A 26,698-nucleotide genomic window follows, 5' to 3' on the forward strand; every position below is an offset into this window, starting at 1 on the left:
GTGTCTTGCAGGAACTCATAGTATTCATGACTAACGGTTTTAAGGTATTTTCTACAAGGCCTGAGATATGTTCATTAAGTGTATTCATACCTGTTATGATGGGTCTGCCTGGATATCCTGGCTTGTGAATCTTGGGTAGCATGTCGAAGTCCCCAATTTCTGGATTATCTAGACTCGCATTGATAAGTTCTGAATGTAGGTGGGTTGGTATTGTTTGTTTTAATGAGACCTTTTAGTTGCTTAATAAAATCCTGGATCATAAGGCAGTTTTTTATAGTAAGTAGTATTTGCCAGCTCCCTCTGGCCCTCTTCTATATATTTGTCTGTATCCATCACAATGACTGCTCTCTCCTTTATCTGCTGGTTTGATGGTACCTCCAGTAATGATGTATACCTCATCCAATGCAAAAGATGTAGCAAGGGATCTTAAAGCGAGGTTCCACCCTAAAGTGGAACTTTCGCTGATTGTAACCCTCCCCCCCCTCCGGTGTCACAATTGGCACCTTACAGGGGGGAGGCGGGTGGAGATACCTGTCAAAGACAGGTATTTACACCCACTTCCGGGCATAGACTCCCGTGGGAGTCTATGTCATTTCCTGCCCTGCCGCGCTGTCTGCTGGGACACACATGGGTCCCAGTGACAACGCGGACAATTCCTATTGCGCTGCGCAAATTGCACATGCGCAGTAGGGAACGGGGAAGTGAAGCTGATTCGCTTCACTTCCTGATTCCCTCACCTAGAATGGTGGCGGCAGCAGCCGAGAGCCGAGCGATCGATCGGCCTCAGCTGCCGGCATCGCTGGACCCCAGGACAGGTGAGTGTCCATTTATTAAAAGTCAGCAGCTGTAGTATTTATAGCTGCTGGCTTTTAATATTTTTTTTTTTTTAGGTGAAATCCCTCTTTAAGTTGGCGAAACAGGACAAAAGCTGCAAGTGAGGATGAATTTGCACAGACATGCCATGACAAGGTAGCCAGATACCTTACTACGCCAATCCATACATGTACACCCCTTTTATACCTGACCTACTGCTCCAGACTGCTGACCTTCCTGGACTCACGTGCCTTCACATCAACTCTACTCCACCTCCTCTTACACCGTGGATTTCTGTACAAAGGGTGTTGCCTTTGAACTTGTTAAGCATAAACACGATCTGACTTTTTTAGCCAACTTTCACCAAATCGCTTGGTTTTTCTGCTCTTTTCCGCCATGGTCAACTTCTGTATTGTTGTCTGAGCTTTTGCATTGGTTCTGAGCATGCGTGTTTGTAAAGTCCGATGGTTTTCTGTACACACGATCGGTCTTTGCTCCATCGGACTTATGTTGTCAAAGTTTGTCCGTTCACACAGCCAACAAAAGTCCGATGAAAACCGAAAGTTTGTCCGATGGAGTGTACACACGATTTGAAGCTAATTTGCATGTATGTTATTTTACACAAAAAATAACGGCCTAAATTTAGATATGGGTTTACTTACCCATTATGCAACAGTTTTATGACCCCCCTCTGTGACTAACCCCCCACCCCCCTCCCCCCTCCCCCCTCCGTCTGTAGCTCCCCCTCTGTCTTGTCTCACTAACTGTACTAGTTTAATCACCATTGCCATGTACATTTGTTTTGTGTGTTTTGTTTTTCTTGTTGTTCCTTTCACTCTGAGATTCCTATTTCCATTATGTTTTAGGTTCAATTTATGTTTCTAATGTTAAGTGCTCAGGTACTATTATTAGGCATTATTTGGACATGTTTTGTTGTGGTTTTGGCACCCGCACTCCCATCTTCTGTCTTTAGGGGGAGTTTCTGGATGACCCAGCTGTTTGTGTCCTCTTATGCCTGCTAACACTGCCGTTTGGTTATTTTTACCAGGTAGTATCTGGGTTTGCCAACCTTGACACACGCGCTCTCACCTTTGCCTATAGGGTCTGGGTGAACCAGTTGCCTATATTTTTTTATGTGTCTTCCTTTAACATTGATATATGTATTTCTATACCGATATATTTACATTACTGTTTGTCGCTATGTATCTAGTCATTAAGGGAGAGCGGGTTATTATATTTAAAAACATTTTTTTAGGTTTATTTTTATTTTATACATCCCATTTGATCCACCACTGGAACGGATTCCTACCCAAACAGAAATTAATTTGCATTGTGTGGGGTTTCCCTCTTTCTTGTTTTTGGTTGGGTTGGAGTCAAGTGGGTGGGGTTTCACGGCTGCTCTCCCTTACAAATTACGTGGTGTGCAGAAAGTTGATACTGCCACTGAAGATGTCCATGACGAAATGCGTACGTCTCATTACACACACTACGTCACTTCTGGAGGCCAGAGCTAGTGAGTGGAACGCAGATTGAACGCACACTGCTCAGTCAAAGATCAGGCTCCTCATGCTAGCCATCAGATAGTTGTCTTTTGGGAAGAAGCACCTATGATGTATGTTTTTTGCTTATTTCTTTTATTGTTTACTCTTTCTTTTTTTTTATTTAAAAAATCCTTTTTAATAAAAGATTTTTTGGATACTACACTAGAAGTATCTCTACCCATCCACCACTATGACACTGGATGGGTTCACCATGCTTTTTACACCTTATCATACAAGATAAAATCACAATATATGTTGGCACCCCTGGCTTTTTTCTAAGACCCAGTTTTTGTGCTCCATTGGTCCTGGCCACGGTCCTGGGCCTCTTCTGGCCAGCCTCTTGAGTGCAGTCCGGTGCCCGTCTTTCTATTCTATTTTTGGCTCAGCATCAGCACGCAGTGACACAATTATTTCTGTCTTTCAACAAATATCCCCTGATGAAGCCCCAGCGGGTGAAACATGTCGGGACACAATTGCTGAAAGACCCCGATCTATCATCTACTAGATGTGCACTTATATCTGCTCAATGTCTGTATAATCAACACCACTGGTTTTAAAACATTTGTCCGTTGTTTAACCACTTGGCGCCCAAGCTACGTCATGACATCGTGGGCTTTGTGGTGTTATATCTGAATGATGCCTGAGGCTACAGACATCATTCAGATATTGGCATTTTCAGCCGGCGATTCCCTGCACCATAAGAATGATCATAGCGGCTGTTCTGCCGCTTAATCGTTCTTACGGGCGGCGGGAGGGGGCGTCCCCCCCGCCACCCTCCGGTGCTTCTACCGACTCACCCCTTCCATCGGTGAGTCGGTCACAGGATCCGCCCGCCCCCGGATGGTACCATAGAGATTTCTGGCGGACCAGATGGTCCCCGGAGTCTATGATCGTTCAGAGACCAGGCGTGATGTTATGATCATGCCAGGCCTCCGCATTCAAATAAACGGTGCCACCTCAGCTGGGAAGCCGTGATCGTTTTATTTTTTTAGTTTGACACTTTAAAAAAAAAAAGTAAAATTAACAAAAAAAATTTAAAGCGCCCCTGTCCCTGTGAGCTCGTACACAGAAGCGAATGCATACGTAAGTCCCACCCACATGAAAACAGTGTTCAAACCACACATGTGAGGTATCGTCGCGAACGTTAGAGTGAGAGCAATAATTATAGCCCTAGACCTCCTCTGCAACTCAAAACAAGTAATCAGTAAAAATATTTAAAGCGTTGCCTATGGGGATTTTTAAATACCAAAGTTTGGCGCCATTCCACGAGCGTGACATGTTGGGTATCTATTCGGCGTATCTTCATCTTTCACATTATTGAAAAAAATTGGGCTAACTTTACTGTTTTTTTTTTTGTTGTTGTTGTTTTTTAAAGCATGAAACTGTTTCTTTTTCTGAAAAAAAGTGTTCGAAAAATTGCTGCACAAATACCGTGCGAGATAAAAAGTTGCAACGACCGCCATTGTATTCTCTAGGGTCTTTGCTAAAAAAACATATAATGTTTGGGGGTTCTATGTAATTTTCTAGAAAAAAAAAATTATGAATTTTACATGTAGGAGAGAAATGTCAGAATTGGTCTGGATGCGAAGTGGTTAATAAATGTTACTTTTTTTTATAATTGTTGTTTTATTACTCAGTTTTTTGTACTCCGCACCCTGAAAGTCCCACTAAATTACCCTCTTAGATTTACATACTATTCAGGTATGGTGGTGCCTTTTATTGACACTGTCACCTATCCATATCACTTAATACTTATGATCAATTAGACCTCGTGCTGTCTGGAGTTCTTAAAGCCGGTAGAGGGACTGCAGAAGCTGACACCTGTGAACATCGGTCTACACTGTGGATATATATGCGGATCACCCCTGTAGGGGTTATAGGAGCTGGTGAGTGGGGATCTAAGAGGAGGAGTAGGCAAGTCATCTGTTAAGATTTTGTGAGCACTCAATGTCACCTGTAAAGGTTTATTAAAGCACAAACAGTTTCTCATATTGGAATGGTTGCATTCATTTTTTTTTTTGTAACTGATGAGATTTATTCTGGTGCCTTTTTTTTTCTTTTCTGGTTTTTGGTGCGTGTGTGTTTTTTTTTTTTTTTGGTACACTTAACTGAACTAGTTGTGGTTAATGTTTTTGGACACTTTATGTTTAGATATATATTTTAGAGCTTGGACTTCATACACTGTGTATTTATAGAGGTTTCCCTTATACTTCATTTGGATTTATGTAATTATTGTTTGAATCTATATTCATTACTACTTTGGTTATCCTTTTAGGTACTGGTTTAGTAATTAATTATCCACTTTGCTGTTAGGAGCTGGATCCCCAGTGCGGGCTTAGTATCTCGGTCTTGGGCTGAGAGCATTGTCCACATATAGGTGAATATTATACCCTTTGGGATAGGTTAAGATGGTTTATTTTACCACTGTGACCTAACCACAACTTGGATCTGCTTTAGCCTATAAAGAGTGATTCACTAGATCACTCTTTAGTATAGAGGTAGCTCCACCAACCCCTTTTTTTCTGTTTATTTTTTAAGAGCTCCCCTACGGGTGTTTCTTTCTGGGAAGGCTGCAAACTTTACTTTATTTTTGTCCTAAGCGCGGTACCCTTCTATATATATTTTTTTGTAGGATCTTGATGTTCCCATAATGGCGAGGCCTAAGCCAGAGCCTCTCCTGAAAGGAATGAAATCATGTACACCACCTTGGAATGATAAGTAGTAAAATAATGGACAATTAGCTCATTGAATCGAGCACTGATTGATGAAGCCCTGACAAGCTTTAGGAGCACCAGAGAAGAGAGGCGGTAGAGACAACTGGAGTTTTGAAGGACTGCCCTCTGCTGGAGGGATTGCTGGAGCAGCAGGGACTGAAACAGAACTAGACACTAGGGTGAGGAAGTGGGCACAACCTGCAGCTGATCCAAATGGGAGGAAAGTTCCTGCAGACACTGCATAATCTGTTCTTGATAGGCTTGCTGGACATAAAATCTCTGCGCCAAACAGTGAAGTTGATCCAGAAGAGGCTGCAGTGTCTGAGGAGCTCATGACCTCAGAATACTATCAAGAGTCTGTGGTAGTGAGCTCTTGTAGATGGCCAAATCAGGGTTTCCCAGGGCGTGGAGTCTAAGCCCCAGCCTGCTTCTTCCCCAGGGTCCCTGATAGTGGGGATGGACTTGCAGCAAGCTGGAACCAAGTCATGGCCCCCGGGTATGCCTAGCCGGGGATGTGGAGACCATTTGTATGTGCAGAGTACAAGCAGCAGGCAAAAGGGAATCCAGAAGACAAGCAGAGATCAGGGCAGGCAGCGAACAAGCACAGACAGTAAACAAAGCCGGGGTTGGTGCACAGGTAGGCAGACACAGTATGAAGAAGAGGTATGCAAACAGGAGCTCAGACAACTATGAAGTTGCTCAGGCAATGTGGGTTACACTGAGCATGTCTTGTATAGACAGGCAAACTAGGAGATGGGCCAGGAAGTGATGGAAGGGAAGGAAATAAAGGTCCACAGAATAGTAGACAATGCCCTTAGTTGAGCACAACCAAGCCACATATGTGAATAAAACAGGTAGAGAAACACTGCAGTAATAAGGTAAGAGTATACACAAGCAGGAAACTGCAAGCTAACTTGTGGGATCTGGTTTTTGGAAATTTACAAATGTAGCAATTTACAAACTGGATGAAAGGTGGAAACAATTTTTGAAAGATAAAAAGTGCATTAACTATATAATTCAGACCAAAACGAGGGACAAATAAGGAGGAAAGAGGGACAGAGGGACTTTGTTCTAAACCAGGGGCAGTCCCTCGAAATCAGGGACAGTTCGAGTTGGATTTGGACATCAATTTTTTTTTTTTATAAACACACACCTAATGCCCCGTACACACGATCGGAAATTCGGCCAGCAAAAGACAGATGAGAGCTTTTGGTCTGAAAACACGACCGTGTGTATGCTCCATCGGACTTTTGCTGGCCGAATTCCAGCCAGCAAAAGATTGAGAGCAGGTTCTCTATTTTTCGGTCGGGAAAAGTTCCTATCCGCCTGTATGCAATTCGGACGTGCAAAAAATCACGTGCAGCACTAACGCACAAAGGAGCTGCTGGTTATTTTTGGGCTTACAGTTACCTTCCATTCTCCTTGTTGCACGTCTAGGGGATGTCCCATGGTAAATGGCCTAGTAACTTGAGACTGACAATGGATCCACTTGAATGGATTTTATTTGCAAAACTCAGACAATTGAACAGTCTTTCAACTTGGGATCAGAGGGTTGGAAAGGAAGTTTAGGTACTCTTAGTGTCAAAGTCAAAAAAACGTTGAACTTGGTTACTTTGACTGCATCCAGAGAATAGCCATTCACAACTGGATGATCACTCGGGTTGGACAGTCCCTCTCTCACAAGGCCTAGCAGCCAACTTGGTGCTTACTCAGGAACAAGTCTCTGCCATAGACGTAGAAACGTACAAGATAATGTCTCTGCCACAGATGTTGTTGTAGAACCTGTAGGAAAACTAAGCTTGAGAACACTTGTAGGATACCTGAATCTCTCAGCCTGCTTGGCGATATCCACAAGACCGGATTCTCTCGGTTACTTCAGCCCTTTCAGGCTCTTGCTAAAAAAAAGAAAAAACAATCCGTACATGGTGTTCTTCTGAAGAGTCCTCCCCTGGAATGCTTGAAGTACACTGGGTCTCTCCCGAACTGGAGACAGCACCCAACCACCTCAGAATCCTTCCTTTAGTTTCCTTGCCTCGGGCTAGCCAGCCCCGAGCTATTAAAGTCTGGTGTATCCGCACCCCAGGCCATAGCCTTCCTGGGGGCTGGTCAGGAGGACCAGGACCATGAAATCAGCACATCATTCTGGACCGGAACCTCGAACCAGTACCCTCTCCCAGAAAGCACAGCAAGAGCGCCACTCCCACTGGGCGGGCTCCGAGTGAGTAACTTAAGCACCTGACCAGACCATAGTTCCATGCCTGCCAGAAGAGACAGTGCCCCTTGTGGCCAGGCTTAACATCTCACAGTCCAGTCAGACTGAAGCAGAGGCCCAATTTAGATAATTGTACCCAAACCAAACTGCAGTTTAAGCAACTTTAACTTTATTAAAACTCATAGCGCATGCTCTTCAGGAGCCGCCTCTACACACGCATGCCCGGAAACAATTTGACGCATACTCGGAAGCATTGAACTTCATTTTCTCGGCTCGTCATATTGTTGTATGTCACCGTGTTCTTGACGGTCGAAAGTTCAGAGAACTTTTGTGTGACTGTGTGTATGCAAGACAAGCTTGAGCGGAATTCGGTCGGAAAAAACATCCAAGATTTTTCGGACGGAAATTCCGCTTGTGTGTACGCGGCAGTATTGTGCACAAAGATTTCCTTATTATAGAAAACATGGAATTGTACAACCCCACAAACATCCACCCTGATTCCACCCACACCATAACCATCTGATTGATCATGATAATAGAGAAAGTCAGGAAACTGAAGCGTCAAATTATGGCCGCAGCCCCTTTTATTTGGGTTTTAAAACATAATATGACAATTTTGAACATTTATTGTACCAGACCTTTAACATTAAATAGACCAATACCACGGTTAAAACTTTAAGGCCCCTTTCACACATGCGGACAGTATGTCCGTATTTCATCCATCCGTTTGCGGATGAAATACGGACATACATGTATTCCTATTGGATAACGGGTGTCTGCGGATGAACATCCGCAGACACCCGCTATTGTCCGCCTCCGCAATTGTCCGATTATACAGGCGGAGGAAAATCTTATTTTTTTTATCCCTCTGCAGAGCGGATCGGATGAACACGGACAGACGGTCCGTGCTCATCCGATCCCCCATAGAGGAGAGCGGAGAGCTGACAGGGCGGTCCCTGCACAGTGTGCAGAGATCGCCCTGTCTGCCGCTGGCTCAGCGGGGACAACGGAGCAATCCCCGCTGAGCAAGCGGATCATCACGGGGCAGATCATTACTGATCCACCCCGTGTGAAAGGGGCCTAACTAAACCACCTGCTCAGTCTTTCAGCAATCAAGCACCAAGTAACTGTTCCAACCACCTGATAAAACTATAAACACGGTACACCCACACATGGTGGGTGACCTTACCCCACATAGGTGTGCACACAGAGTTTGCTGGATGTGCCTGGGCACATTCTAATCACCACATGCACATTAGCATTATCGTTCTGTGTGCCAGCAGGAAGATGGGAAAGATTTGCCTCTTACCGGCTGTTTACGAAGTTCTCTTTCACTGTTCTGGCAGGGAGATCAATGTGTCGGGGTCATATATGTTTAGGGTGCACACCTTAATGCAATAGGCTGCGCATACCTACATATGTTACCCTAATAAAGTTAGAGCCCCAACAAAGGGAGGGAAGAAGACCGCTTGATTGAAGGTTCAGAATTTTGTACTGGACCACAGGTGTTGGCACCTATAACGGAAAACACTTCATCCCCATTGGTTCCTTGATTAACTTTCAAATTTCACTTCTAAGCATTTTTTTTAACTGTTCAGGATCAAAGCAGTAAGGATCTTCTGGCAATAGCTTTTTTATCAGTCCCCAGGATGTGGGTGGGAAGGAGTCACAGGACCTGTAAAGATAAACAGAAAACTAGCAGAAAGATTCTGTACCTGTTATTATATGAATTCAATCAAAGCTGTTAACCATTAAAGACAATATAGTAAAGAAAAGGAGGGGTTGGTGGTGAGGGGTGAGAAGCAGTTTTCATTTTGGCAGCAAATTTCTATTTAGTTTTAGTCCCATTTTAGTCATCTGCAATTGTTTTTAGTGTAGCGGATGACATTTTGGACAAAGTGTCATTCGATTGTGAATGTAGTTTTTGCCTCAGACTGGTAATGGGGTTCTGAGGGTTAGTTATGTAGGTTAACTTTGACATCAGTTAGGCTGGGCTGTGTTAGAGCTCTGCCTGGTCATGTGTACAGTGAGGTGCACATGACAGGCCAGAACCAGGCCTGGTTGGACGTTTTGGGTATCAGCTTCCTCGGAGCCAATCAGTGGGTGTGCTGGGCCCCGCTGAGGAGTCTGGGAAGGGGTACTTAAAATGTTGAGGTTATGGTTCGTTCAATCGTGAGGCCCTAGCTGTCTGTTCCTGTTTCCTGGACCGGGGTAGCCCCGCGAGGGCTCCTGGTCATGGAGCGTTCGGCATTCCCAAACATGCTTCAGTTGGTTACCCCCAATAGACCCGCCTGGTCTGGGGTAGGGATCAGTCTGTTTCCAATTCTCGGAACCAGCTGGTCTGAGGCGCAGTAACTGAGGGAGGATTCAAGGTGTTTGGGTGTGCTCTCGGCTTGGAGAGGCACCACAGCTCGTGAAGGTGCCCGGAGGAGGACTCTTCGGAGGGGGGCCAACAAGCTGGCATCCTGAGAAGTGCCTGGTTAATGAGTTGGAAAGGACATTGATGAATTCATGCTTTTTCCAGTACTATCAAGGAGACAGAGAACATTCCAGGTACTGAGGAAAAAGTTCCTGTTCACTTGCAGTTTAAAACTTGTTCAAAGTCAGAGATTTTACAAGTTCTGAATCAAAGTGCTGACTGCCATAATCTCTGGCTGAAGATTTGTTCAGCCTTGAAGCGCCCATCTGCGAGTGGCTACTCTCTGGGTGGTGCTAGAGACTTTATGTCTGCAGTTCAAGGTGCCCGAGTTCTTCACCCTTGCCCTCTGTTCCCATACGAGACTGTGTTGTTGGATGTTACCACTGCAAAATAAAACCTTTCAAAAGGACTTTATTGGTGTCAGCGTCCAAAGTTGTTGGGTATCAACCCTGGGAACCCCTAGATGTGAAAGAACAAGCCAAGCAGAGGTGACCAGTAAGCCCAAAAAGTTAAAGTGGTTGTAAACCCTTACAAACCACTTTGACCTATAGGTAAGCCTAGATTAAGGCTTACCTGTAGGTCCAAGAAATATCTCCTAAACCTATATGGTTTAGGAGCTATTTGCCCGAAAACAGGCACCGCTGTCTACGGCGCATGCGCTGTAGACAGCGGTGCGCAGGCGCACTGAGTGCGTCATTCTCAACGACGGAGCTGCCGCGCGTGTCTGCTCCCGTGCACATGCGCGGGAGTGACGTCATCGCGGCTTCGCCGAATGACAGCGGCGGAGCTGCGAGACCCCACCAAGAAGATGGATGCGGCGGACTACAGGGGACAGCGGCGACTTCGCTGGCTCCTGTGTCAGGTAAGTGACACATAATGGACTACTATGCGATGCATAGTAGTCCATTATGCTTTGCCTTTGCAGGGAATGAAAGAGGAAGTAAACCCATCAGGGTTTACTTCCTCTTTAAGGCCATCCTGCAAAGGGTTATGGCCACTGCATTCGTTTTAGTCGTATTTAATCGACTAAATCTGCAGTACATTTTAGTGGACTAAAATGCCCTACATAAATTGTAATGCGTTATTTAAGTATTACTTGTCACCAGTGTTAATTTCATCAATGATAAAGTTTTTGTCAGAATTTTTACAGCACATTTTAAGGCCGCGTACACACGGGCGGACTGTCTGCCCAACTTAGTCCGCTGAACAGTGTTTCAGCGGACAATCCGCTCGTGTGTGGGCTTCAGCGGACTTTTTCAGCGGACAGTCTGACGAACAAAGTCTTACGGAATTTCCGCAAGACAGTCCGTTCAAACTTGGTTTTGTCCATCCAAACTTGGTTTCAGCGGACAGTCCGCTCGTGTGTAGGCAAGTTGGACGGACTAAGTATGGCGCATGCTCAGAAAGGGTTTACACGGCCGAAGGTTGCATTGCAGTGTATAGGACGTCGTTTTTCTAGTCCCGTCGTACGTGCTGTACACGTCATCACGCACGCTTTCAGTGGACTGTCTGCTCATCGTGTGTGGTCAAGTCCGTTCATGCTAATTTTGAACGGACTGTCTGTCGGATTGTCTGCCGAACTTAGTTGGGCAGACAATCCGCCCGTGTGTACGCGGCCTTACAGTGACGAAAACTACACCCCATTTTTGTCCACTGACGAAAACTATGATAAATCAATTTAGAAACAAAGATGTGAGGCAGGGACATTTAACCTAGTGAACTAACGTCAAGTTTTCACAGTGCTCCACCTGCTTCTGTTCCCAGCAGGCAATTGTGCTGACAGTATTACAAGCCTCCCAGTCCTCAATGACTGTGCAGAGCAGCACTAAGCATTACAGGCCTCCCGAGTCCTGACGAGAGTCCAACTCACAACTACGACCGTCCAGAGCAGAGAGCACCCACTCTACATCTACTTGTACATTACAATTACAGGCCTCTCCTCAGACCACCGTCCATACAGAGCACTGTGTGTGTCTCAGGTCTGAGGGATGGCCTGTAATCCACAGTGCTCTGTATGCTGGTAGTAACTGGACAGAGGAGGCCTGTAATGCTACAGTACACAGTGCTGGATGGTGGTCTGAGGGATGGTCTGTAATGCACAGTGCCCTGCATGTCGGTGGTCAGAGGAGGCCTGTAATGCGCACACACACAGTGCTCTGTATGGACGGTGGTCTGAGGAGAGGCCTGTAATTGTAATGTACAAGTAGATGTAGAGTGGGTGCTCTCTGCTCTGGACGGTCGTAGTTGTGAGTTGGACTCTCGTCAGGACTCGGGAGGCCTGTAATGCTTAGTGCTGCTCTGCACAGTCATTGAGGACTGGGAGGCTTGTAATACTGTCAGCACAATTGCCTGCTGGGAACAGAAGCAGGTGGAGCACTGTGAAAACTTGACGTTAGTTCACTAGGTTAAATGTCCCTGCCTCACATCTTTCTAAATTGATTTTCATCATAGTTTTCGTCAGTGGACAAAAATGGGGTGTAGTTTTCGTCACTGTAAAAATGTGCTGTAAAAATTCTGACAAAAACTTTATCATTGATAAAATGAACACTGGTGACAAGTCACATGGGGACACTTGGTTAGCCCCATGTCCCCAGCAGTAATGCCAAAGCAAATCTTATAGCTTTCCTGAAAATGCCAAAAATCCATGAACAGATATGTTAAAGAGAACTTTATGGAAGAAGTTACCTTAACCGCTTTCAGACTATATAGATATATAGATGTATATATATATATATATAGATGTGTATATAGATAGATGTGTATATAGATAGATGTGTATGTAGATAGATGTGTATATAGATATGTATGTATGTATGTATGTATGTATGTATGTATATATATATATATATATATATATATATATATATATATATATATATCACACACTCTATATAGTGGCAAGGCGGCTTACCTGCACATACAGTGTTTGTTTGTTTGTTTTTTTGTTTTTTTTTACCAAAAATATGTAGCTAGCAGAATACATAGTGGCCTAAATTTATGAAGGAATTTTATTTTTATTTTTCAAATTTTTTTTTTTATTGTATTTTTTTTATAGTAAGAATTATTTATTTTTTTCCCAAAATTGGCAGTATTTCTTTTTGTTTATAAAGCAAAAAAACACAAAGGTGATCAAATACTCCCAAAATAAATCTCTATTTGTGGGGAAAAAAAAGGACATCAACTTTATTGGGGTACAGTCAGTGATGCTCAACCACGGAATTGTCAGTTAAAGTAATGTCAGTTAAAGTAAGCACTGCCGTATCGCAAAAAATAGCCTGGTCATGAAGGGGGGGGGGGGTAAACCTCCCGGAGCTCAAGTGGTTAAAGTGGTTGTAAACCCTTACATAAACCCAGTGAAGTGGCCTCAGATGGTACACAGAGATGAAACAAATCCTCCTACATAGGTTGTACCTGTTTATCTGCAACCTTCTCTTCTCTACATCCGTTCAAAGTCTAGAATTTAAAAAGTCTGAACTGTCAGCAAAAAAGGGGAGGAGAGCTAAAATGACACCTTTCAGATCTCAGGAAGGAAATCTCTGAGAGCTGATTTCCCCCCCCCGCCCCTTCACACTGCATACAGGAACAGAGCTGAGGCTGTCAGTCAGCTGGAGGTCTCTCCCCTGTCACCATTTTTCTTTTGGTGTCAGGAAAACTTGTCAGAGGTGACTCATACTGATAGCAGGGAACTAAACCGCAGACAGAAAGACACTTAGTGTTCCTGGGTTGAAACAAGTACATACTATAGAGGGATATGCTTTGCTCATATTTCATGTCTGAGGTTTACAACCACTTTATTGTCTTTTTTTTTTTTTTTTTTTTTTTATTTAAGGTTTGAATAGAGTAGGAAATGGTTAAAACATTTTTTCATTTGGGTGTCTTTCTAGGGAAATTAACTTGCATTTCTTGTCATAGTGAAACCATACCTCCCAACTTTTTGAGATGGGAATGAGGGACACCTATCAGCAAAAGTATGTAGGCATAGGACACACCCCTTGCCATGCCCCCTTAGTGGAGAATTGTACAAAAAAAGCAAGATTGGTTAAACTAAAAAGTGCTTTATTTACCATTACTAATCGTTTATATTGGTTTTTGGAATTTACAAATGCAGCAATTTAGAAATCAAATAAAAGGTTTAGCACTGGAAAACACTTTTTTTGATAGATTAAAAAGCGCATGTTATATACAACTATATGGATCGGACCAAAATGAGGGACACATGAGGAGGAATGAGGGACATTGCTCCAAATCGGGGACAGTTGGGAGCTATGGTGAAACAGGAAGTGAAACCTCGCTCAATTAGTTGTCACCAGAACAGGTGTTCCCATTAATGATTTCCTGTGATTTTTTGTTTCAGTAAGAACTGTAAAAGTTTGGAATTTTCAATTTCCCATCACGCCCTGTCCCAATTACAATCATCCAAGAGGAAGTATCTTCCCAGGGGGGTGCACACAGCAGCAAAAAAATGGATGTGTATATTAATACTTTGCTATTTTATTCTAAAGAAAAACAGTTCTGGCTTTAAATAGACTTTATACTCTTATATTTGTACAATGATTTAACCCTTTCACTGCCAGGTCCACACGTTGTACAGACCTGGCTGTAAATTGTGTGTATATCTAACAAGCAAACTCCTGTCGGTCAGATGTAAGTAGTCTGGCGGCTGCGCTGCCACCCAATTACTTCCACACACCCCTGGCAACATGCATTGCATTACATTGAGTGGAGCACAGAGGAGACCCTGGATGTCTCCTTAGAGAGAACCTGTCACCAAAAAATCCTCACGCAAGGGACTTTTTGTCCCCCATATGATGAATAAAAAAGTTAAGAAACATCTTTTTTTAAATTGTAAAAAATGTAAGTTACACCCAAACACATAGTCCCCCCCCCCCCCCCACCAAAAAAAAAAGTTTGAGCCCCCCCCCCCCACACCTCCACATATGCACGTGAACAAACAGACGCACGTGTCGCATGAAAACCTTGATTGTGATACCCATGTTGCATATCGCCGAGCAATATTTCCAGACCAGACATGCGCTAAACTGATGACCTATAGAGGGCTTTTAAAGCATTGTCTATGGGAAATATAGGGTACTTAAGTTTGCCACCATTTCACGAGTGAATGCAAATTAAAATTTTGGCATGTTGGGTATCTATTTCCTCGGTGCAACCTTGTCTTTTATATTTTACCCAGAAAATTGGGTAATTTATTGCGTTGGTATGCCCTAAAATTAACTTTTTTACTGAAAGTTTGCGTTTCCTAGTGTTCGCGTTTTATTCCTTTGGTAATATTATGTCAAATACAAAATTGGAACTCTCACTATTTTATTCTCTAGGGTGTCTGTTTTTAGAAAATATATAATGTTTTGTGATTTTTATGTAATCTTCAGGCCTAAAATGATTTTTTGCGCAGTTTTAGTAAATCTTCCCCTGCCGGGCAGGACCTTTCTGTAATGAAGACTGGTCACTTCTGTTCTCTCTCTTTTTGCACAGGGTAACTGGTCTTGTATTTGACCCCTCTTGTAGGTCTCTGCAGACAGCCTGTGGTGGGTGGAGCTTGCTGGCCCCTCCGACACCTTTGCTCTTTCCACAGACCATATACAGCACAGTGATGTCACTGCTACTTTAACACGGTAATATCTGGGTTTGCAAAGTCATATGGTGATCACAAAGTGAATTTAAATCCTTTGTGGCTATTGAGGAATTTATTTTAACCACTTCAGCTCCACAAGGTTTACCCCCCTTCATAACCGGACATTTTTTGCGATAAGGCATTGTTACTTTAACTGAAAACTGTGCGGTCGCGCAACACTGTACCTAAACAAAATTTATGTTATTTTTTTTCCCCCCACAAATAGAGCTTTCTTTTGATTTTATTTGATCCCCTCCTGCAGTTTTTATTTTTTGCTCCAAAAAATAATAATAAAATAAAACAAGACAGTGCCTGGATTAAGTATTCATACGCCTTAAAATCTTCCACATTTTGACGTTGCAACCAAAAGCATCAATGTATTTTATTGGATTATATATATATATATATATATATATATATATATATATATATATATATATATATATATATATATATATATATATATATGTGTATTATTATACATGTGTTTTTGTTTTGTTTTTTATATATAATCTGTCTCTGTTCCAGATGTTTCAACTGGAAATAGGTTCAACGTTCATCTAATGATTTAGCCACAAAGGAGTTAATCATTAATTTATGAAAAACATGCTCACCAGATTGTAAGCCAGAGACGCAGGTGGCTTTAACCCAGCCCGGGTAAATCGTTTTTGCAAGAAGGCACTCTACTGTGGTGCTGCAATGTATAGTTGTGAGCCGCTTAAGCATAGATTGTTGTTGATTCCACGAATCATGATTCCATGTTACCCAAAAAAGGAAAAAAATTGTGCACCATAGCGTAATATTGCCAAACTTAATGAATAAAAAAAAATATACACAGTTGCACTCACATTGAATTTTTTTTTTTTTTTTTATAAAATTCAATTTCACACAGACAGAAAACCACCCAGTGGAAAGTCTAAATTGTGTACCGCCACCACACAGAGAGCCTCCTTACCCGATGTCAAACCCAGAAGGCAGATGTCACTTTAAGGGAGTAAGTCCTTGATAGGAAAACAGGCATGCAAAGTACGAAGAACAAATAATCACACAAATAAAAAAACCCGGTGATTATAACTCAAATTGTGTGTACCGCCACCACACAGAGGGCCTCCTTACCAGATGCCAAACCAAAAGAATGCAGATATCTCTTTAGGAGAATGGATCCTCGGCAGGAAAACATGCAGTATATATTGATTGATAAAAGGGGGGAAAAAGCCTCCCAGCAGAGACCCAAACAATCCGGATCTGTAGGTATCAGTTGGTGGTATCCCAAGGGAGAATACAATACACCATAGTGTAATACCATCAACAAATATTTAATACAATGAAAGAGTTGCACTTATAAACAAACGTTAAAACTTTGCATAGAGATACAAAGCCGGCCGGCTATAGTAAAAACACTCCTGCCCTCCTCAACGAGACGTCGTGGTGACGTCCGTGATGCGCCGGGTCCAGAGGTCACGGATGCTCCCGTGTTCGTGCCCGATTCTGGAAGGGCGTCATAGTACGCCCTCCCAGATTTATTGAACTGCCCTGTAGCCATCATTCGGCTATGGGCTGGTTGTTACAGTAAGTGGTTAATCACAGCCAGTGAGCCAATGAGGAAAGAGTGGGGACCGACCAGAGACATCTCTGTGTCTTATGGATGTATAGAGCAGGGCTTGGGAGAGAGCTCACACCAGTGCCCCCAGAGCAAATGGCTTGCTATTGGGGGCACTGGCTGAAGAGGAGGAGCCAGGAAGAGGATTGGGGCTGCTCTGTGCAAAACCATTACACAGAGCAGGTAAGTATGACGTGTGTTTTTTTTTTTTGTTTTTTTTTATGAACCTTTTAGCGTCCATTCACACAGGGGCAACTTTGAATCCGACTTCAAGTCACCCCTAGTCGCCTCAAGTCGCACTACATGAAAAAAATCAATGTAAATTAATGGATCCATCTTAATGCACAGTACTGCAGTCGCTCCGACTTCAGAAAAGGTTCCTGTACTACTTCAATCCGACTTCTAGATGACTTGTGCCCATGAATTCAATGGAAGTCGCCTCCAAGTCGGATCTCCATCTATATTGAAGCGACTTTACAGGAAAAGCTGCCTCTAATAATCAAAACTGGCATGGGTTCCCCTCCAGGGGCAAACCAGGCCCTTAGGTCTGGTATGGATTTAAAAAGGAACCCCCTAAAAAAGGTTGTGGGGTCCCCTCAAAATCCATACCAGACCCCTATCCGAGCACGCAGCCCAGCCGGTCAGGAAATGGGGTGGGGATGAGCGAGCGCCCCCCCCGAACCATACCAGGCCGCATGCCCTCAACATGGGGGGTGGGAGCTTTGGGGAAGGGGGCGCCCTGCGGCCCCCCCACCCCAAAGCACCTTGTCCCCATGTTGATGAGGACAAGGGCCTCTTCCCGACAATCCTGGCCATTGTTTGTCAGGGTCTGCGGGTGGGAGGCTTATCGGAATCCGGGAGCCCCCTTTAATAAGGGGGCCCCTAGATACCGCCCCTCCACCCAATGTGAATCGTATACCTACCCATTCACCTGAGGGAAAAAAGTGCCAATAAAAAAATACACTAGACAGGTTTTTAAAGCAATTTATTAGGCAACTCTTGGGGTCCTCTTCTGACTTTGGGGGGTCTCATCTGACTTCTCCACGCTCTTTGGCCTCTTCTCCCGGTGTCTGGTTCTTCTCCTGCTCTCCGGTTCTTCTGCCGGGGTCCTCCGCTATCTTCTACCAGCTGTTTTACTAGCATTGGCCCGGTCTTCTGCATTGTCTTCTTCCCACTTCTCTTCCTCCGATGCTCTCTCCGACTGTAATGCTGTATGAGCGATCCACAACGACTTGTATAGGTATGGGGCGTGGTCAACGGGTGATGTGACCCCGCCCCTTGTGACATCAGTCCCAGCATGCCCCAGGCCCTGTTTATTAGGGGTGTCGAAAATGATCGATGCATCACGATTCTGCCCTTTCCCGATTCTGCATCGATGCGGTAGCCAGCATAATCGATTATGCATGATGTCATTCTGGCTCCTCCCCCCTCCCCCCGCACAGCAGTGTCTTTGCTGGTGATGACAAGCCACTGATTGGCTGGCTGAGCCTGGCGCAGTTCCCCATCAATGGGTGATGTAGCCTCAGCATGCTGCCCCCACCCAGGCTCCCCCCCATCAGGATTTTTACCTGTGGACACTGCACTATGACCCCTCTGGGCGCAGAGCCCCACGGAGCTGTGACACATCATTGTAGCTGTTATCACATTCATGGGAGTGGCAGAACAATCAGGGTTGGCGAAGTCCCCGGAGATCCTGCACTGGTGGGGGGGGCATTGCAGTGTTTCCAGCCTCCCATTATCGCTGTGAAAGTTTGATAAAAGACTGATTTCTCCCGTCTATAGAACAGGATAATCAGTGTGTACATTTAGGGGGTCGGTGTCTTGCCGAAAAAGGTCCCCCTGGTGGATAATGTCCCCCCCCCCCCCGTACTGCGCAGGCGCAGTACGAATTGCCGAAAATAGCCGAAGCGGAACACCTGTGAGTCAGCTGTACATGGTGCCCGCGCACTTGCTACATTCTGCCCTGAGTCCAAGTTCAAGCCCCACCAACCAAGTGGACATAGAGTTAGAATAAAAAATTGCCGAGCGAAGCGAGGCCGTGCCCGAAGAGTGGCGAGCGAAGCGAGCCGGCAAGGGGCCCTGTTACAAATTGGTGTCTTACTACAGTCTTGGAACGCAGGCACAAGCACTGTGTACAGCTGATTCACAGGTGTTCAGTTTCAGGGGTTTGCACTGTGCAAGCACTGCGCCTGCGCAGTACAGGTGGGACATTATCCGCCGAGGGGAGCTTTCTCGGCAGAACACCGGTGGCTACAGCTGAGCGGAGTGTCTTACACTCATCTTACACAGCCCAGTGAAGTTCACTTCCCCTCCCAGCAATGGACGGGAGATGAACGATGCATACAGCTGCCCCTCCTCCTCCTCCTCCTCTCTCCACCCGTATCTGCCCGGCCCAACCACTCTCCTATCCCAACGTACAGCTGTGAAGGAGACAGAGGAGAGTGGGGGGGGAGCAGAAGATATTTAGAACAGTCAGCAGCTACACATTCCAAGCTGTGTGAATTTCCAGCCTTGTCCCTGAATGAGTGAGCACTGCATTTTGCATTACATATTGTTTACTGAACGGTGTCTTTCTCTCCCCTATAGGTCTCCCTCCCCCGCTCTGTTTACCAAAATCCAGTTAACACTAAGCCACTTATGCAGCCCATATATTGATCGCTTTTTTTTTTTTTTTTGGTCATTACACTGGAAAAAAAAATATGATCCAATTCCCCCATCTACACATTCCAGGTAGATGAGGGAATCCTCCGACAATGGACCAGTGGGCAAACAACAAGGGTTGCTGTCCTTGCACCGCTATTGACAGCGCTGGTCTCTGTCTCCATGGAAGCAGCAGCGCATTAGAACCCAATGCTAGCTACTTGCCGCGTCATGTCTGCAGTCTCTGGCCATCCCCTGAAGTATGTCTGCAGTCTCTGGCCATCCCTTGAAGTATGTCTGCAGTCTCTGGCCATCCCTTGAAGTATGTCTGCAGTCTCTGGCCATCCCCTGTATCATGTCTGCAGTCTCTGGCCATCCCCTGTATCATGTCTGCAGTCTCTGGCCATCCCCTGTATCATGTCTGCAGTCTCTGGCCATCCCCTGTATCATGTCTGCAGTCTCTGGCCATCCCCTGTATCATGTCTGCAGTCTCTGGCCATTCCCTGTATCATGTCTGCAGTCTCTGGCCATCCCCTGTATCATGTTTGGTGTGTGTTGTGTGTTTTTTTTTTTTTTTTTTAAGAACTGAGATAAAATTAAAAAATCGAGTTCTCCTGAATGTTTGAATTTTTTTTAATGAAAACCGTGTGCAATAATCTTGATGCATCGTGGAATCGAATCGAATCGTGGACATAATCATAATCGAATTGTTAGGCCAGTGAAGATGCACACCTCTACTGTTTATGAGCCACTGTGGGCACTGGCAGGTGGCACAGGTTGGCACAGATGAGCTGACGGGAGCTCTCCTTGATCGGGACTAATGTCCCTCTGAGAGCCGTTGGTGATGGCTTTTTTTTCTCCTCACTATCAGCACAAGGAGAAAAAATAGCCGATTACCGGCTCTGTTTACTACACATGATCAGCTGTCATTGGCTGGATTGACCTCTCATAGACTCGCTGATCAGAGTGTGCCCTGCAGGGGGCGTGCAGTCCGCTTGGACACGGGAGGATGTCCATAGACATACTCCCGGCAAAGTAGGTCTGTGCTGTAGCTGTCATTTAGCTATAGCGTGGATCTGAAGCAGTTAAAAAGTATCAGAAAATGTTTTCCCTCTTAAAGTGGAGCTCCACCCTAAAGTGAAACTTCCACTCATTGGAACCCTCCCCCCCCTCCAGTGCCACAATTGGCACCGTTCAGGGGGGAGGGGGATGCAGATACCTGTATAATACAGGTATCTGCACCCACTTCCGGGTATAATACAGGTATCTACACCCACTTCCGGGCATAGATAGCCGCAGATTCTGCGGATATTTACGTCACTTCCTGCGGGGACCCCGCTGTCTGCTGGGAAACACACAGATCCCAGAGACAGCAGGGACCATCCTTATTGCCCACTGCGACTCACGCATGTGCAGTAGGGAACCGGGAGGGGAAGCGCAAGGCTTCACTTCCTGATTTCCATACCGTAGATGGTGGCGGCAGCACCCGAGAGCCGATCGAGAGATCGGCTTCGGGTGCCGACATTGCGGGCGCGCTGGGCGGTTAAGTGTCCATATTTTAAAAGTCAGCAGCTGCAGTATTTGTAGCTGCTGACTTTTAAAAACAAAAAAGGCGGAACTCCCGCTTTAAACGCTTAGGCCTCATGTACACTGCTACTGGTAAAGGGACGCTTAGGAGTAGTTGGGCATTTTTTTTTTCAACTGCTCCTGAACTCTCCTCTGTTATGTTATCAGTACATGTACACAGGGTTGTTTATAGTTGTTTCTAGGCAGTTGAGTTTAGAGGCTTTTTTGGAAAGCAAAAAAATTAGTTCAGACGCTGAGTTTAAAGGCCTTTCAAGTGCCAAATGCTTCTAAACGTGGTAACTAGCATTTAGCCACATTTCATTTTTGGCTATTTAAAAAAAAAAAAGCCTGTAGACTACAGTCCTGAACTCAATTTTTCTGCTTTAAAAAAATGCCTGTAACCTCAACTGCCTCTTAACTACTATAAATGACCCTGTGTACAAGTACACATAATATAACATAGAGGAGAGGTCAGGGGCTGCTGAAAAAAATGCCCAACTGCTCCTAAACTTCAGCTGTAGTGTACATGAGGCCTTAATGCTGTCAGTCTTTCAGTTTGTGGATTACGGTTTGTACGGTGAGCAACACTGCGCTTTCCATCCTGTCAGGTTCTGTTTAATTAGACTCTTCAGTCACTATTTACCAGCATACTTCTCAGCTCTCCCCACCCCAATCCACGTATCATCCTGCTCCTCCTCCTTTTTCCTTGCAGTCTGAAAATAACTTGACGAAGATCAGTAATAGCTGATGTCAGGACATTTTATCTTGTCTGGACATTTTTCGTGAGCTGTTGAACACATTAAACAAAGGGAAGACAGCTTTATCAGTGGACTCTACCCAACAGCTGCAGACAAACTTTGTGGATGTTTCCTGACATATGTGGATAAGGTAATGCTTATGGTGTTTGTAGCCGTATTCGTGCACTTGCAACAACAGTTACGTTTTGTCTGCACTACATTTTTTTCATTTATACTAAAGCCGGCCATAGGTGGTTCAGCAGGAACTGGCCTAGATTGGAACCATGTGTGGGCAAGCTGATTGTACCGAAGTTGATTCATCGATCAACATGGGTGCAACCAGCATATTGGACTTTTAGGATGCAGTTATTGCCAGCGACTATAAACACTAGCAATAATCGCTGTGTTCTCCAGACAGTGTCAGCTCCCCATGGCCCCCTGCTGGGAGAACACACAAGACACACAGCGAGTCGCGCTGTGCAATACAGATAGTCCCTTCTGTCTCTGGGACCCGTGTGTTTCCCAGCAGACAGCGAGGGGGGGGGGGGGAGCAGGAAGTGGCATAATAGCTGCAGAATCTGTGGCTATCTATCTCCAGAAGTGGGTGCAGATACCTGTATTATACTTTATATATATATTTTTGAGACGCAACTGTACTGGTTAACCACTAGCCGTCCCCCAGCAGGACGAGGCAGCTCTCATTCTGGGCTGCCGTCATATAATGTGATCTCCCTCCCGGGCCACTAGGGGGCACGTGACCGTCGCGTCACTGGCTGCGATGTCCACTGGGCACACGCAATTGCCCAGTAACTGAGCAGGACTGTGGATCTGTGTTTATAAACACTAAGGATGAGGCGAACACTCCCCGGTTAGGTTCGCACCAGAACCTGTGAACGGACCGAAAGTTCCCACAAACTTTAGAACCCCCTTAAAGTCTATGGGACTCGAACGTTCAAAATCAAAAGTACTAATTTAAAGGACGATAACTTTCATATTATCCTTTAAAAGGATAATATGCAAGTTATTGGCCTAAAAAGGGTTTGGGTCAATGCACAAAAAAAAAGTTTTAAAAACAGCCGTTTTTTCGGGAGTAGTGATTTTAATGATGCTTAAAGTGAAAAAAAAAGTAAAATATTCCTTTAAATATTGTACCTGGGGGATGTCTATAGTATGCCTGTGACGTGGTGCGTGTTTCCCGTGCTTAGAACAGTCCCTGCACAAAATTTCTAAAGGGGGAAAAAAGTAATTTAAAACTGCTCGCGGCTTTAATGTAATGTCTGGTTTTGGCCCATTACCAGACCCTTTGGGTCTTCTATGGATATTAAGGGGAACCCCGCACCCAAATTAAAAAAAGGAATGGCGTGGGGCCCCCAGGCCCTATATAGCCTGAACAGCAGTATACAGGCAGTGCAAGCAAGACAGGGACTGTAGGTTTGTTGAGTAGAATCTGTTTGTACTTTTGAACTGGTACATTTTTTAAAGTGTAGCTCCAGCCAAAACATCTATTTTTAAGCTTTTTGGAAAACATAGGGAAGGGGTATCACCCCTGTAACATTTGTTTTACTGTCTGTGCACCTCTTCAGAAGAATGCACCTCGCTTTCTGTCCCAATGACAAATGTTTCACTAAAACCCCCAAATTTTCTAAAAACAAGAATTGGTGATAAAGCATCAGTGGAGAGGAGACATATTTTTCCCATATTAATTCTTACGGGAGAGAATTTCCCTTCCTAGGGGTAGATTGCATCTCACTTCCTGTTATCTACTTCCATTTGCAAGTAGGAGTCGTTTGCAAGTTGGTTGTTTGAAAGTAGGGGCTTGCCCTATATACTCTGCAGAAATTTGGACCTTAGGTGTTGGTGTTACCACAACACTGTAAGCCCTCACAGTTACTCTTGGTGGGCGCTGGAACGCCCTGCTGTGAAATATTATATCAAGAATTGTAATTACATGCCATTGTTGAACAGTGGTAAAAAAATGGGCCTTTGGTGGTGGTGTTGACACAACATTGTAAGCCCTCACAGTTACTCTTGGTGGGTACAGGAATGGGTCCTGCTGTGAAATATTAGATCAAGAATTGTAATTACATGTCCCTGTTGATCGGGGCAGAAAAATTGGGCTTTAAGCACTGGTGCCACAACACTGCAAACCCTCATAGATACTCTAGTTGGAGCGCAGGAATGAGCCCTGCTGCAAAGTATTGTATCACAAATTGTAATTGCACGCCCCTGTTAAACAGGGGCTGAAAAATTGGGCCTTAGGCACTGGTGCTGGTGCCACAACACTGCAACCCCTCACAGATACTGTAGTTGAGCTCAGCAACAAACCCTCATGCAAAATATTGCATCAAAAATTGTCATTACAAGCCCCTGTTAAACAAGGGCTGAAAAATTGGGCCTTCGCCACTGGTGGCGGCGCCCAGAACCAAAAATGTTCATACAAGCTATCAGCATGATCATTGAGGAGGAAGAGGATAGTCACTTAGCATCAGCATGGGCAGTCTTGACGAGATCTAACGTTTTAAAAAAAAATATTTGGTTACATCGGCATCAGGTGCTTGGTAGCTGGTGGTGATCCAAGACTAATTCCTTTTTATGCAGGTCAGTCGATCGACCGAGACAGTGGACAGGTGCACCCTGTGATCGGTTACAAAGCCTCCAGCAGCAAAGAACGCTGGATGCAGGACAGGCCAATAGCTCAATTGCATACTGTGCAAGTTCTGGTCAGTGGTCCATCCTCAAGACGCAGTAACCCAGAGGATTTGGTGGGAAAGGTGTCCAAGTCTGATCTTGCCCCTAGGTATTCCTGCACCATGTAAATCAGATGCTGGCGATGGTTGCTGGAACTGATCATACCTTCGGGCTGCAGACTAAAAAATTGTCTGAACGCATTGGTCAGACAGCCACCTTCTCCACCACTCCTTCTGTGACTGACCAAAGCCTCAGCAACACGTTGTCCAGGACCATGAATCTGTAACTTCCCAGGCTCTGAAAACGCGTTGCACAAACCTTTCTGCAAGGCCTCCCAAAGATGTTTCATCCTCTGCGACTGTAAGATAAGGTCCGCAACCTTGCTTTTGTAATGTGGATCAAAGAGGTTTGCCATCCAGTAATCATTCTCCTTGATACCACGAATACCAGGATCCTTCTGCAGGCTTTGCAGGATCAGGGAGGCCATTCGCTGAGGCATTCGGTCCGGTGTCATCTAGGTCACTAAGGACGACATGATCCGCAGCCACCTCCTCCCAGCCATGTACAAGTCCATGGGTCTTGGGACTGTAAATGATCCCTTGAAGACTGCTGCTGATGCTGAGTGCTAGGCTCCACCTCCATGCTGACACAATCCTCCTCCACCTCTTCCTGTGTGATCAGCAGGAACACTGTCTGGATAAAGGGGGGCTTTGAGAGGTAAGGGAGCCCTCCTCTTCCTCCCTCTGTTCTGCCTCAAGTGCCCTGTCCATTATTCCACGCAGTGTATGCTCCAACAGGGGGACAACAGGGACATTGTCACTGATACATTCACTGTCACTGCTCACCATCCTCGTGGCCTCCTCAAATGGTGACAGAACAGTGCATGCATCCCTGATCATAGCCCGCTGGCGTGGGGAAAAAAAACAAGCTTCCCTGACCCTGTCCTGGTGCCGTAATTGCACAGGTACTCATTGATGGCCCTCTGCTGCATGTGCAGCCGCTGCAGCATGGCCAACGTGGAGTTCCACCTGGTGGGCATGTCACAGATTAGGTGGTTCTTGGGCAGGTTGAATTAATTTTTGGAGGTCAACCAGCCGAGCACAGGCATTATATGACCGGCGGAAATGCACACAGACTTTCTTGGCCTGCCTCAGGACATCCTGTAAGCCCGGGTACCTGCCCAAGAACTGCTGCACCACCAAGTTAAGGACGCGAGCCAAACGGGGAACATGGGTGAAGTGTCCCTGTCAGAGGAGGTTGGTGCCATTGTCGCAAACCACCATATCTGGCTTAAGCTGGCATGGCGTCCATTACCGCTGAGCCTGCCCCTGCAGAGCTGACAGAATCTCTGCCCCAGTGTGACTCCTGTCCCCCAAGCACACCAGCTCAAGCACTGCATGGCATCTTTTTGCCAGCGTACTTGCGTAGCCCCTTGAACGCCTATGGAGCACCACTGGTGCCGAGGACAAAGCACAGGAAGAGGCCATAGAGGAAGAAGAGGAGGGGGTGGAGGAGAGAGGTGTGTCAGAATCACCAGTAGTAATATTTTGGAGGTGTGGTGGTGGAACAACCACCAACACTACTGCACCTTGTCCTGCAACCTTCCCAGCTGCCAGCAGTGTCACCCAATGTGCAGTGAAAGATAGGTAACTTCCCTGTCCATGCCTATGGACCATGAGTCAGGGGTAATATGCACCTGACCGCCCTGTCCAGCGAGGCCAAGACATTGCCTTTCACATGCCGATAGAGAGCCGGAATCGCCTTCCGTGAGAAAAAGTGGCGTTTGGGATCCTGCCGCTGAGGAACCGCACATTCCAAAAACTCACAGAAGGGGTCAGAGTCTACCAACTGAAAAGGCAGCAGTTGAAGTACTAGCAATTTAGCCAAGCTAGCATTAAACCGCTGGGCATGTGGATGGCTGAGACAGAACTTCTTTCTGCGGTACAGCAGCTGGGGCAGGGAAATTTGCCTGGCCCGCAAGTACTTGGGTGTGACACACCTAATTCTACACCTTCATTCCTCTCAGTGCAGGTTTCAGAGAGGACTGAAGATATAGTAGGGTTGGAGATCCCAGCTGATGAGGAGCAAGGAGAGGCCCGCTTTGTTCTTTGGTGTGGGTCTTTTAGGTACGCTTGCCAA

General features: G+C 45.4%; 1 protein-coding gene across 4 annotated transcripts in view; it reads left to right on the forward strand.

The window, feature by feature from the left end:
- LOC143988780 (alpha-1,4-N-acetylglucosaminyltransferase-like) overlaps positions 1-26,698 on the forward strand; it is a 337,591-nt gene that overhangs the window by 261,499 nt on the left and 49,394 nt on the right. The window contains exon 1 of one of the 4 annotated variants that reach the window (XM_077488632.1): positions 21,816-22,022. The exons of the other annotated variants lie outside the window; for them this stretch is intronic. The gene's annotated coding sequence lies outside the window, so the exon portion shown is untranslated. Of the gene's footprint in view, positions 1-21,815; positions 22,023-26,698 lie in introns of those variants that run through there. 4 annotated transcript variants of the gene reach the window in all.

The sequence above is a fragment of the Lithobates pipiens genome, unplaced genomic scaffold, assembly GCF_037356315.1.
Source record: "Lithobates pipiens isolate NorthernLeopardFrog02 unplaced genomic scaffold, aLitPip1_a1.2 Scaffold_18, whole genome shotgun sequence".
NCBI lineage: Eukaryota > Metazoa > Chordata > Amphibia > Anura > Ranidae > Lithobates > Lithobates pipiens.